This window comes from Mustelus asterias, chromosome 10, assembly GCF_964213995.1.
Source record: "Mustelus asterias chromosome 10, sMusAst1.hap1.1, whole genome shotgun sequence".
Taxonomy (NCBI): Eukaryota; Metazoa; Chordata; class Chondrichthyes; order Carcharhiniformes; family Triakidae; genus Mustelus; species Mustelus asterias.
The window spans coordinates 73,569,357-73,582,047 of NC_135810.1; positions in this window are offsets into that span (position 1 = coordinate 73,569,357).

Sequence of the window (12,691 nt, forward strand, 5' to 3'; positions counted from 1 at the left end):
AGGTTCAGCGGCTCCTCAAAGAAGGGATCATACAACCCAGTGCTAGTCCATGGAGAGCGCAAGTCGTGGTGGTTAAAAGCGGGAACAAACCCCGGATGGTCATCGACTACAGTCAGACCATTAACCGTTATACGCAGCTGGATGCGTATCCTCTCCCGCGCATATCTGATATGGTCAATCAGATTGCGCAGTACCGGGTGTTCTCCACCATAGACCTTAAGTCCGCCTACCACCAACTCCCCATCCGCCCAGAGGACCGACAATACACGGCTTTTGAGGCGGATGGTCGTCTGTATCAGTTTCTTAGGGTTCCATTTGGTGTCACCAATGGGGTCTCGGTCTTCCAGCGTGCTATGGACCGAATGGTGGACCAGAACGGGTTGCGGGCTACCTTCCCGTACCTGGATAACATCACCATCTGCGGCCATGACCAGCAGGACCATGACACAAACCTCCAGAACTTTCTGCGCACTGCGTCTCGCCTGAATCTGACCTATAACAGGGAGAAGTGTGTATTCCGTACGCGCAGGTTAGCTATCCTGGGATATGTGGTGGAAAACGGGGTCATCGGCCCTGATCCAGACCGTATGCGCCCCCTTACTGAACTTCCCTTGCCCGCTAGCGCAAAAGCACTGAGGAGATGTCTCGGCTTCTTTTCTTATTATGCGCAGTGGGTCCCCAACTACGTGGACAAAGCTCGTCCGCTCATCAAGTCCACGACTTTCCCACTCACGCCGGAGGCCCAATTGGCCTTCAAGGCTTTGAAAAGCGACATTGCGAAAGCCACGATGCATGCGGTGGATGAATCCATCCCTTTTCAGGTGGAAAGTGATGCATCGGATTTCGCCCTGGCCGCCACACTGAACCAGGCAGGCAGGCCCGTCGCGTTTTTTTCCCGCACCCTTCAAGGTCCCGAAATTCGGCATTCAGCGGTGGAGAAGGAGGCTCAGGCTATTGTGGAGGCCATCAGACACTGGCGCCATTACCTGGCGGGGAAGCGGTTCACCCTGATCACGGATCAACGATCCGTGGCGTTTATGTTCAGTAATACGCAGAGGGGCAAGATCAAGAATGATAAGATCTTGCGGTGGAGAATCGAGCTCTCCACCTATAATTACGATATTATGTATCGTCCAGGGAAACTCAATGAGCCCTCGGATGCCCTCTCGCGCGGAACATGCGCTATCATGCAGGAGGACCGCTTGAACGCCCTCCATAATGACCTGTGCCATCCTGGGGTCACTCGGCTCTACCACTTCATAAAAGCCCGCAACCTGCCCTACTCGGTGGAGGATGTCAGGTCAGTAACGAGAAGCTGTCGGATTTGCGCGGAATGCAAACCGCACTTTTATCGACCTGACCGGGCACAATTGGTCAAGGCCACTCGCCCCTTCGAGAGGCTGAGTGTGGATTTTAAGGGCCCCCTTCCCTCAACGGACCGGAATGTGTACTTTCTCAATATCATAGATGAATACTCCCGGTTCCCGTTTGTTGTCCCCTGTGCAGACACGTCGACTGCCACAGTGATTAAGGCATTCCGTGATCTTTTTACCCTGTTCGGGTACCCCTGCTACATACATAGCGACAGGGGCTCGTCGTTCATGAGTAACGACTTGAGGCAATTCCTGCTCTCATACGGGATTGCCTCTAGTAGAACCACGAGCTACAACCCTAGGGGTAACGGACAGGTGGAGAGAGAGAATGCTACAGTCTGGAAGGCTGTCCTATTGGCGCTGAAGTCCAGGGGCCTTCCAGTCTCCCGTTGGCAGGAGGTCCTTCCAAATGCGCTTCATTCCATTCGCTCCCTCCTGTGTACGGCAACCAATGCTACTCCCCACGAGAGGATGTTCTCATTCCCTCGGAAGTCGTCCTCGGGGATCTCCTTACCAGCCTGGTTGACGTACCCAGGACCCATCCTTCTGCGGCGACATGTGAGGGCCCGCAAGTCCGACCCCTTGGTCGAACCGGTCCAACTCCTCCACGCCAACCCTCAGTATGCCTATGTGGCATATCCTGACGGGCGAGAGGACAGGGTCTCGATTCGAGACCTGGCGCCCGCAGGGGACGTAGCAACTCCTGTCGCTCCCATACCCCCTGTCACGAATCCCCTATCACTTCTTTCTTCCCCGGACGTGGCGCGGTCAGCACCGGGACCAGTGCATAACAGTTATACTCCCATGTACAGCTTGCCTGAGACTCGGAGATCGGCGCCACCACAGAAGGTACCGGGATCCCCTGCACCACCGCTTCACCAGGGTCAACCGGCCCGTGAGTCCTCGAGGGGACAGCCGGACACTGTTTTGGAGAGAACGCCACCGCAAGCACCTGCTCCGGTGTCACAACCGGTGTTGAGGAGATCACAGCGACGGTGCGGTCCTCCAGACCGGCTGGACTTGTAGATTTTTTTGTATATATGTAATCTGTTTTCGCACCCCGCCGGCCTTTGTTTTCAAAGGAGGGGTGAATGTGGTGAACCATCGTTGGTTACCACTGTGGGGTTATTCCAATGTTACTGTTGGGTTAGGGTGTTGACACTGTGGGGTTGTTATAATGTTGTTGTTGGGTTAGGGTGTTTACACTGTGGGATTAATATACCTGTGGTGGATGCTGTTATGGCACATCCCGGTCGGGCCCCGCCTCCTGGGGAGAGGTATAAGACCCTCTGCTCAGGCGGGACCCCTCCAGTCTGGAATGGTGTACTCGTGTTTAGATAGTTCCATTGTTTGTCAATAAAAGCCTTCAATCGCTGAAGCCTTGTACCTCGTGCTTGATTGTCGCGCATCATTCACCAAGCCCAGATCCAAATCACATCACCAAATATGACTACTTCCAGCACCTTAAGATTCATCATTTCATTCAGGAACCCACTATGTTCTGTAAAATTAAATTAAACTAACTTCATTACACTGGTCCTCAGTGTGTCACAGCTGCCTGCTCAATTCGACCATCTTCATAAATATGATATATCCCCATGGGGATGAGTGAACTGACCATGATACTGTGACTGTACTGAAGGAAACCAATCAAGTGGGGGAGTAAATAGGAAGATGCTGGTAGTCCGAGGGATAGACCCAGTTCTTGGTAGTTGAGAGCATGAGTCCAGAAGCCTGCAGGGTTTGGGACATCTGCTCGGGGTGGGAGAGGAACTTGCAGTGGGAAGGGCAGGATCCCATGTGTCATGTTCCACATGGTTACCAATGACATGGGAAAGACTAAGAAAGAGGCTCTGCTTCAGTATTATGAGCAAATGGGTGTTAAATTAAAAAGCAGAACCACAAAGGTAATAAACAATCTCTGGATTACTACCTGAAGCACAAGCAAATTGGCATAAGGTAAATAAGATTAGAGAATTGAATGCATGTCTCAAAGATTGGTTTGAGAGAAATGAATTTTGATTCATGGAGCATTGACACCAGTACTGGGGAAAGTGGGAGCTGTATCGTTGGGACAGTCTTCACCTGAACCATGCTAGGACCAATGCTGTTGCAAGTCATATAAAGTCATACAAATAGGGTGGCAGAGAGGGCTTTAACAGTGGGAGGAGGGATCACATGATCATGAGAGGGGAGAAGTGGTAAATTAAAGATAAATGACAAGACAATTGAGCAGGATAGTGATATAGAGAATGATAATCAGAAAGTGGCAGGAAAGGGCAAAGTGTTTGAAACTTAAGAGCAAACCAGCAGGTAAGAACAGGAGTTTGCAAGAATGGTAAAAAGAGAGAATTAAAGGCTCTGTACCTCAGTGCATGCAGCATTTATAACAAAGTGAATGAATAGATAGCACAAATAGATATATATATGTGTAACTAGATAGCCATTTCAGAGATGTGGTTGTATGATGATTGAGGCTGGGACCTAAATATTCAACCATATTTGACATTTTGGAAGGACAGGAAACTAGGAAAAGATGGTGGTGGGGTAGCTGTGTTAATTAAGGATGACATTAATACAGTAGTGAGAGATGATGTTAGTTCAGAAATCAAGTTGTAGAAATTGTTGGGTAGAGATGAGAAATAGCAAAGGTAAGAAGTCACTTGAAGGTATGGTTTATAAACCCTCTAACTGTAGCTACACTGTATGAGGGAGTAAACCGGAAGAGTGAATGGAAGCCTATAAGAAAGGTACTACAATGAGCAAGTGTGTGTGAGCAAGATTGTTTAAGCAAGAGTGTGTGTGTTTGTCAGTGAGTGTGGGTGAGTGAGAGTGTATCTCTGTGTGTGAGCGAGAGAGAATGTATGTGTGTGTGTGAACGAGAGTGTGAGAGAATTTGATTCACTCCCAGTTCCTCACTCACACTCACACACCAAAGCACTCATATCAACTCACAGTGGGCGAGGGTGAGTGAATAAGTACCCTGAGACTGAGAGTGAGCCAGAAATATACAAGTTGACCCTCTCACTCTCTAATGGTCATTTTTATTAATTCCTCAAGATTTGACATTGCTTTATTTTTGCTTAGCAAATTGTTTCTTTTCTTCAGTCTTCAATATTTTATTGGTATTCATGTTTAATGTTATGCCAAACCTTATCATTTCCAAATTTGTTCATCAGCCCTTTAAGTGTTAAAAGAATTGAAATGTGGCCTCCTGCACAGAAAAATTAGATAAGACTGCTCTATTGGGTTATGTTTACACAAAGGAAAGACTGCTTTGGCATTATATAAAATTATTCCAAGGATCTGGAATATATGTTTCAGGGTAATCAATATATTGAGGAATTTGTCTTGGCAATAGAGCACAAAATCATGTGAAGAGAACAATTTTAGTTCCTTTGTTGCATGCGTTTTACACTTGAGTACTTCATATATCATCTGTTGTTGCTTCGTGCACCTTCAATGGCTCTAGGGTCTAACATTGTGAACATCTAAATAATTTATCAGTATATGTCTTCTCACCAAAGCTATGTTCAGGGCTATTCAGTTTCCTTTCAAATTAATATGACTGCTGAAGTTAATGGCTCACTCTCTGATTTATTTCCTATTGACGCAGTGGTTCTACACAGTTCTGTTTCCTTCCATTCCAAACCACCTTCATAGTTACTAAACACATCTAACTCTATCTACTCTTATGCTTGTGGATTCCATTCTACAATCATAAACTTCTGTCAAATCACATGATCTCATTACAAACTAGCTTACAATCCTCTGTAATTCAATATATCATTGCATTCTGCCTCTTTGTCCAATTGAAAAATTTGTTTCTTTCAAGTAGTTAAATATGTTGTTTTGTCACATCCTTCACAAATCTAACAAACCATTAAGGCCATAGTCAGTTCCACCATAGTCCTTTCAGTTATAGACATCCTTTGATCATAAATTAATCTCTAATGTTGCCTCCATTCCTAAAACAGCCTCCAAAATCTTGGTTTCCTCTGTAACACCAAACATTTTCTTTCTTTTCTCAGCAACTAATTTTCTCTATAAAGTTTCTGTTTGTCCAGGACTTTAAAAATTGCTCCCTTATTTAGAGAGTATCCCCTGACACCACCCAGCTCCGCTTAGGGTCCAAGAAAAACCTTGTCATGTAAATTGGCAATCCCTCTCCTGCTTTAATCTCCAACCCCTCTCTCTGTTTCATCCCATGTTACTTTTATTTTGAGAAAGACTTGCGTTTATATCGTGTACCTGACAACCATCGGCTGTGTCCAAGCAGGGCGGCACGGTAGCACAGTGGTTAGCGCTGCTGCTTCACAGCGCCAGGGACCCGGGTTCGATTCCCAGCTTGGGTCACTGTCTGTGTGGAGCTTGCACGTTCTCCCCATGTCTGCATGGGTTTCCTCCGGGTGCGCCAGTTTCCTCCCACATTCTGAAAGACGTGCTAGTTAGGTGCATTGACCCAAACAGGTGCCAGACTATGGCGACTACGGGAATTTCACAGTAAAACTTCATTGCAGTGTTAATGTAAACCTTACTTGTGACTAATAAATAAACTTTAAAACTTTTAAAATGCTTTTTGAAGTGTAATTGATGTAATGTAGGAAACACCAAAATTATTACTATAAACATCAATACCCCTCTGAATTTTCCTTTTATGTTTTTCCTAAGGTGCAAAGATTTCATCCTTCATGCACATCTCATTATTAATATAAGATTTCAAATTATATTTTTATATAATTATATTTGCATTAAATTTTCTCCTATATTTGTGAGATTTAACTGATTTGTTAAAAATTGACAATTACATGTTGAGAACTTCTCTCAGACGTCTATGTCATTTCAAAGTGATTATTCCTAGATAATATATTATGACTGAAAAGCAAATTTAACATAGACTGCATGCATTGTCCTGAAGGATTCATTGTACATAATGCATTTTGTAAGATAAAATAGGGGAAGGTTTCACATTGGGATGGAGTCAGAAAGCATCTCTTTAATACTTAGTTAGTGGTAGACTCCTCATTGTTCAAATATATCCAAGCTACAAGAGATATCATCACCTTCTGTGCGTCTTCTCATGGCTGAAGAATTCAATACAGGATCAGCAGGATGTCCACGGAACTGGCAGTTCATGTCACCGTTGCCGGTGCTTGAGGAAACTTCCTCAGTTGCACCACCTCAGGCCTTGCTCTGGGCATGTCCAATATGGTGAGCATGGCATAGATGGTCCTTGACACATGCTGACACACACTACATGTCTCCATATGGGCTGGTCAGCAGCAATGTTTTTGCATGAGAAGTGGTCTGCATTGCAAAAGTTTGTGAGGCTCTTTTTATATGGTGTTCTTAAATCATTTGTACCTTAATGTTGTTCACTCTGAGACAGTTCCCCATAGAAGATCTGCTTGGGAATTCTGTACTTTTCCATGCAGACCCAGGTTTCTGAGTCATACAGCATGGTGGAAAGGTTTGTTTTTAATCTTCACCTTAAAGTCATGCTGTTTCCAGAAACAATCATGGAATTGGCCAAAGGCATTGTACATTGATGTATTCTTCAATAGCGCCATTGCTAGAGAACTTATTACAAGTGTGAGAATTATTTTTATCATCATGTGACTCATTTCATTCATGGTTATGTTTTTAAAAATTCATTCCTGGGATGTGGACATTGCTGGCTAGGTCGATGTTTATTACCTATCCCTTATTGCCCTTGAACTGGCTTATTCAATCATTTCAGAATCAACCACACTGCTGCAGGTCTGTTAGGTCAGACCAGGTAAAGGTGTCAGATTTCCTTCTCTAAAGCGCATTATGACAATCAAGAATGGTTTCATGGTCTTCATTAGACTTTTAATTGAATTCAAATTTCACCACCTGTCATTGTGGAATTTGAACTTAAGTCCTCAGAGTGTTATCCTGGGTCTCTGCATTATCGGAGACAATGGGTGGAATTTTACAATGGACGCCCTTTTTGCAGTGGGAAAAAGTCGTAAAATCAGATGTGAACGACTAGTGGGAATAGTACCTGTTTTCGTGCCCATTCCCATTCCAAAATGGGCGAAACGTCAATTTGCATTATTTTGCATTCATCACAATGTAATCAGCGAGCTTCACTCCCAATCGTCCCAGCTCACCTGCCTGAACAACCTCATCCGCTACAGCCGGATCGGTAGATGCAGTAAGTTGCTGCCAATGCATGCCACCCCCTATAGCCAGTGAATTATTTGAGTGCCTTGATTTTCTCAGTAGCACTGCATTGAGGGCCTCCCTCACTGACATCAAAGTTCAGGGTCCCTCCGCCCACCAGCAGGGTAAATACATCCGTGTTAGAGGCTAATTAGAGACAAGTTAGTCACAGGTGTGGGGTGAAATAACATTAATTGTTGCCAATAAAAGTGCCTTCAAAATAAGTGATAGTATAAAAAACATGTGAACATGAGACTTCAAAGTGCCTAAATATTCTATAACTTTACGTGGCCTACCACTACGTCTCAGTGTCTCCCCAGGATGTACATCGGAGGTGGAGGCGGCCAGCTGCCTACCGTGCCCTGTGGCCTGTAATGCCCTTGGCGACCGTCCATGGAGGGCCTGGAAGTTGAGGGCCCTTGCTGGCTTCCAGGTGTCAATGACACCCTCTTCATCCCCCTGCCCCTTAGATGCCCCAGTGTTAGGAAGGAGGGGAGTCAGAAGGTGTAGCCACATTTGCAGTCTCCTGGACGGAAGACCCCAATACAGACTCGAGCCCTTCTTCTTCCCTTGGGGTTCCTGTGGGCCCCCAGTTCACTCCATGGGACTGCAGTGAGTTCCAGAAGCTCCAGCGTCACCTGGCCCTGCCAGTCCTGGAGGACCACCTGCGTTCTTGCCATGGTGGATGAGCCCTCTGCGATGGCCCTCTGAGTCGGGGGCCACCTGTCAATGGCAGCAGCAAGTGCCCTCTGAGACTGTGCCATGAGGTCGTGAGGTGGAAACTCGCGCAAAACTGGTGCTGGCCTTGGTGGTCCCTTCATTGGCTTCCTCCGAGCAGTCCTCCAAGCTGTCAGGGGCAGGATGGGTGGCTGTGTTGCCAGATGGCCCAGGCGTGTTGGGGTCTCTTCCTGCAAAACAGGACACAAGGTTAAGTGCAAGAGAGAGAGAGCAATCTGGGCTGCATTCAACTTACTTGAGATATCTCCAATGAGTGGAGGATTGGCAGGTGCTCACTTCTATGCTCCAGCCCGACCATGCGGTCACTGATGGTCCTCATCCCCTCCTCTCCCACAAGCTCCAGTGCCCGCTCTTCAATGGGGGTGAGGACCCGGATCTCAGGTACACTACTCTAGTCTTCACCCTCTCCTAGCAATTTTGGGTATTGTTCTCCTGTAGGGACAGAAGGAGCCAGGTAAAATCTGATGGCACGAGTCCTGGAGGCTATCAGGGTGTGGCCCTCAGAGTGCAAGGGTTGTGATACTCTTGGGGGGGAGGGGGCGGTGTATGGGGGTCAGGAGCTGAAAGCACGCAGTGTGCTGGGGATGGGGGGATCTGAGGGCCATTTAGGGGGAAGATGCAAGATGAGGTTAAACACTCAACCTTGCTGCAGATTAGGTCATTCAGTTTTTTGCGGCACTGCTTCCTGGTTCCCTTGCCCACTGCCCTGGCACTAATGCATGCTGCCACCACCTCCAAGGCTGAATTTCCATCCCTTCCCCTGGGATGGTGCCCTGCTGGGGGAAGAGGGTGTCCCACTTTGCCTTCACTGCCTCCAGCAACCTGGCCAGGTCAGCATCAGAAAAATAGAGAGCTGTCTTCCTGGAGTCCATTTCTTCCTGCACTACCTGCCTGTCTGTCCATCCTTGGAGTTTTTATGGCGCTCTCCCTTGTTAGGTCAGATCAGCTGCAGTCAGTTTGGGGGAGTCACGTGCCCATTAGAGCATTCTAGTGGGTTTAATGCTGTTTACCTTGTTACCATGGAGGGGAAGCCAAGTCAGCACTTGCAGATGTGCTGATGGAGGGGGAGGGGTGAGATTTGTGCCTCTGTGATGATCGGAGGCAGGGGATAGAGAGGGTCATGTCAGTCAGCCATTGAGGCCAGGGGGTGATGAGGGTGGCCATGTGCAAGGGGGTCCGGGGGAGTGGGGTGTGAAAGGGGGGTCAGTAATGTTGGAGGGCTCCCTGATGTCTGTGGGGGTGGGGAAGGTGAGGCTGTATCTGGCTTGGGGGTTTTCTGTCAGGAGAGTTGGATTGTTTTAGCTTTTTCTGCGCATGCGCAGTTTGTGGCTCCAAATTGAGCTGCTTGCTGACTGGTAAACTAAGCCCCGCCCATTGTCCATAATGGCTAGAAATGCTCTCACCCATATTTTCAAAGACTGAGTGCATAAGATTGGGAGTGAAAACGTGCCCAAAAATTGGATCAGGAACTCTCCCGTTTTCACACCAGTTGGAAAAAATATCATAAAATCCCGCCCAATACCACTGTGCCACTATCTTCCCTGGTGCTTCATGGTGAATACCTGGTATGATGTTGGCTGAAATATAACCTCCATCTTGGAGATACTGATTATAAGATCAAAGTTTTTGGCAGCACTTGAGAATTTGCTTGTCATAGTCTGGATGTATTGTTTTGTGGGCTGCTAGGGCACAGTCACCTGTGTACATAAGCTCTGTAAATACTGACTCTGTGACTTTAGTGGAGGCACACAGTTTGGAGAGATTGAAGAGATTCCCTGAAAGGAGCCTAATGTTGATGCCTGCAGGCATATGTCTCTGGTTGTTTCTATAAACATTGCAGCAAAGGAGATACAGAAAAGTTAGAGACTTGGGGCTTGATTTTACTATCAAGTTGCGCCCATTTTTGGGTAACTTGGTAAAGTTGGGCATGAGACGAGTAGTGCGATCCGCGCCCGCCTCCAGGCTGGTTCCCCCTTTACCCAGACCCGAAAATGGCCACGATCGGGTTCGTGCCCGAAACGGGAGCAACGGCCATTTAAATGCATTTGTATGCATTTAAATTGACTTAATGGGCTGCACGCCCAACTTTACCGGCACTTCCCCCTTTACCACCGCGTTCGCCCATCCAGAATCGGCACGAAACAGACATGCTCCGTAAAAGTCTGATTCAGGCGTTCCAGTTAGTGAGGAGGTAAGTGCTGAGCGTCCGACAGCTCTCTGCTTGAGATTGGGCGGGAGGTGGGTCTGCTGCCACTCTGCCTGAGATTGGTGGGGGTGGGGGGGAAGGGAGCTCTGCTGCCACTCTTCTTGAGATTGGTGGGAGGGAAGGGGGGCCCGTGATCAGTCTGGGTGGTGGGAGGGTGGGTTATGAGGGGGTCAGCAATGTTGGGGGGGGTTGGGGCAATGTCTGTGGGAGCCAGGGGGAGGCATTAGCCGGCACAGAAAGAATGTGGCGGGGAGCCGCTTTCTATCATTTTTTTTCTGCGCATGCGCAGGTGGAGGCGCCGATCGGAGCTGCAGGATTTTGGGTGTGTTAAGCCCCGCCCACAAGCTTCTGCAGCGCAATTCGGACTCGCTGATATTTTTTCAGGCAGAGTGCATCTGGGGGCGCCTGAGAACGGGTCTAAATGGTCGGATCTGAAACACTCCCAGTTTCAAGTTTGCCCAGCACTTAGAATCAAAATGGTAAAATAGGACTCTTGGCTAACTTATTGGCAGACACGTCTTGTTTTTCAAACCTTCAGAAGGTTGAAATGTAATATGCTATGTAGTATGTTATGGCATCTGTACCTCTTGTACTGCCATTCTGCATCCTGAATGGAGGTGATGTATAGAGACTCTGACTGGGGAGACAGAAGTCCATGTCTACATTTTATGAAAAATAATTTGGTTCTGGTGTAATATTGCTAAGAATATGAGTTGATTGGTCATCATTTTTGTACACCTGACATTGGCAAGTTGAACATTCTACAACTAAATAGAATATGCTATATTTACTTTACAGTCAATAATCTGACACTGTTTACTCTTTCACTATCTAAAGATTAGGAGAATAAACTAGGGTGAGTTATTGGAATAACAAGGGTTTCTATTCAATCCCTGAGCAACTCTCTATCATCGGATATTATTCATACAAACTCATAGTCTAGATCATAGGTAGTATTCACTCACATATGTCATATTTGATACTGAGCATGAGAAAAATATCTGACTAATGCCTAAAAGTGAATACCTAAAGGTCCTCTTGTGATGGAATCAAGATGCATGACACCGTCTCTCAGTAGATTTGTCTTTCTAAAAGTTGCAGCAACAATCTTGAGTCAGAACTGAACTTGATTCAAGTGGAAAGTTGAGTGAGATGTTCTGAAGGATGCTTTCTTCCATTGCTTGTGTTCAACATCCCCTGAATCATAATTCCAAGTGTTATTAAATACAGATTAACAAATGCTCATGGGATCATTTGGACCTGATAGGCAGTTCCCTGATATGTTTTCCTATCTGCATCCTTTAAACATTTAAATTTAAACAACTTGGAGTTGCAAAACAGGTGTGCACAGGGTTACCTTCTGGGCTGTATTACAGATCCAGTCAGATTATTGAGCCATTCATACTGAAACCACTGGTCCCGAACTGGCAGCTGCAATGTGAATACAGCACTGTATGTTCTTCCAAGGATCTCAAAACTGTGGGACTCCTTTGCTGCTTCATTTTTTCCTCCTCCTAGAATTTTCAGAGGGTGGGGGGTTAGGCCCAGGCCAGTGACATTGTTTATGCTTGATTTATCTCTTTTGTTTTCAAATTTTCTTCCACATTTGTGGCACCCCAATTGCTACCATTTGGCCCTTCGCCTTAGTTCTGTGGATGAAGATATTTCATAAAATTGTTTTTACTTTTATCTAATTCAGGGCGGTTGGAAATGGTTTTGTATTTAGTTTTAAATTAATTTTATGCAATGTAAATGTTTTGTAATATTCAAATTAAAATGATCATTTGCTGTCATTCACCCTGTCCTTCGGCATTAAATGTCCATACTCATCCATATCCACTTGTGAGAGTAGAATGAAAATATATTGACATATATATAATGCGCATTCCAATGAGAAAGGAAAAATGCATGGGAAGGGTCCATCATCTGTGGTTAACTAAATAAGTTCAAAGCAGTATTAAACTTAAAGTAAAAGCATATATTTGCACAAAGACAAGCGGCAGGTCAGAAGATTGAAAGGAATATAAGGAACATCAAAGAATGACAAAAAGATTGATAATGAAGGAAAAATTAGAGTATGAGAGAAAGCTGGCCAAATAAGATAAAGACAGTAAGAGTTTCCATAGATACTTAAATAAGAAAAGAATGAGCATTGTTCCTATAGGAAGGGCATCTGGAGGATTGG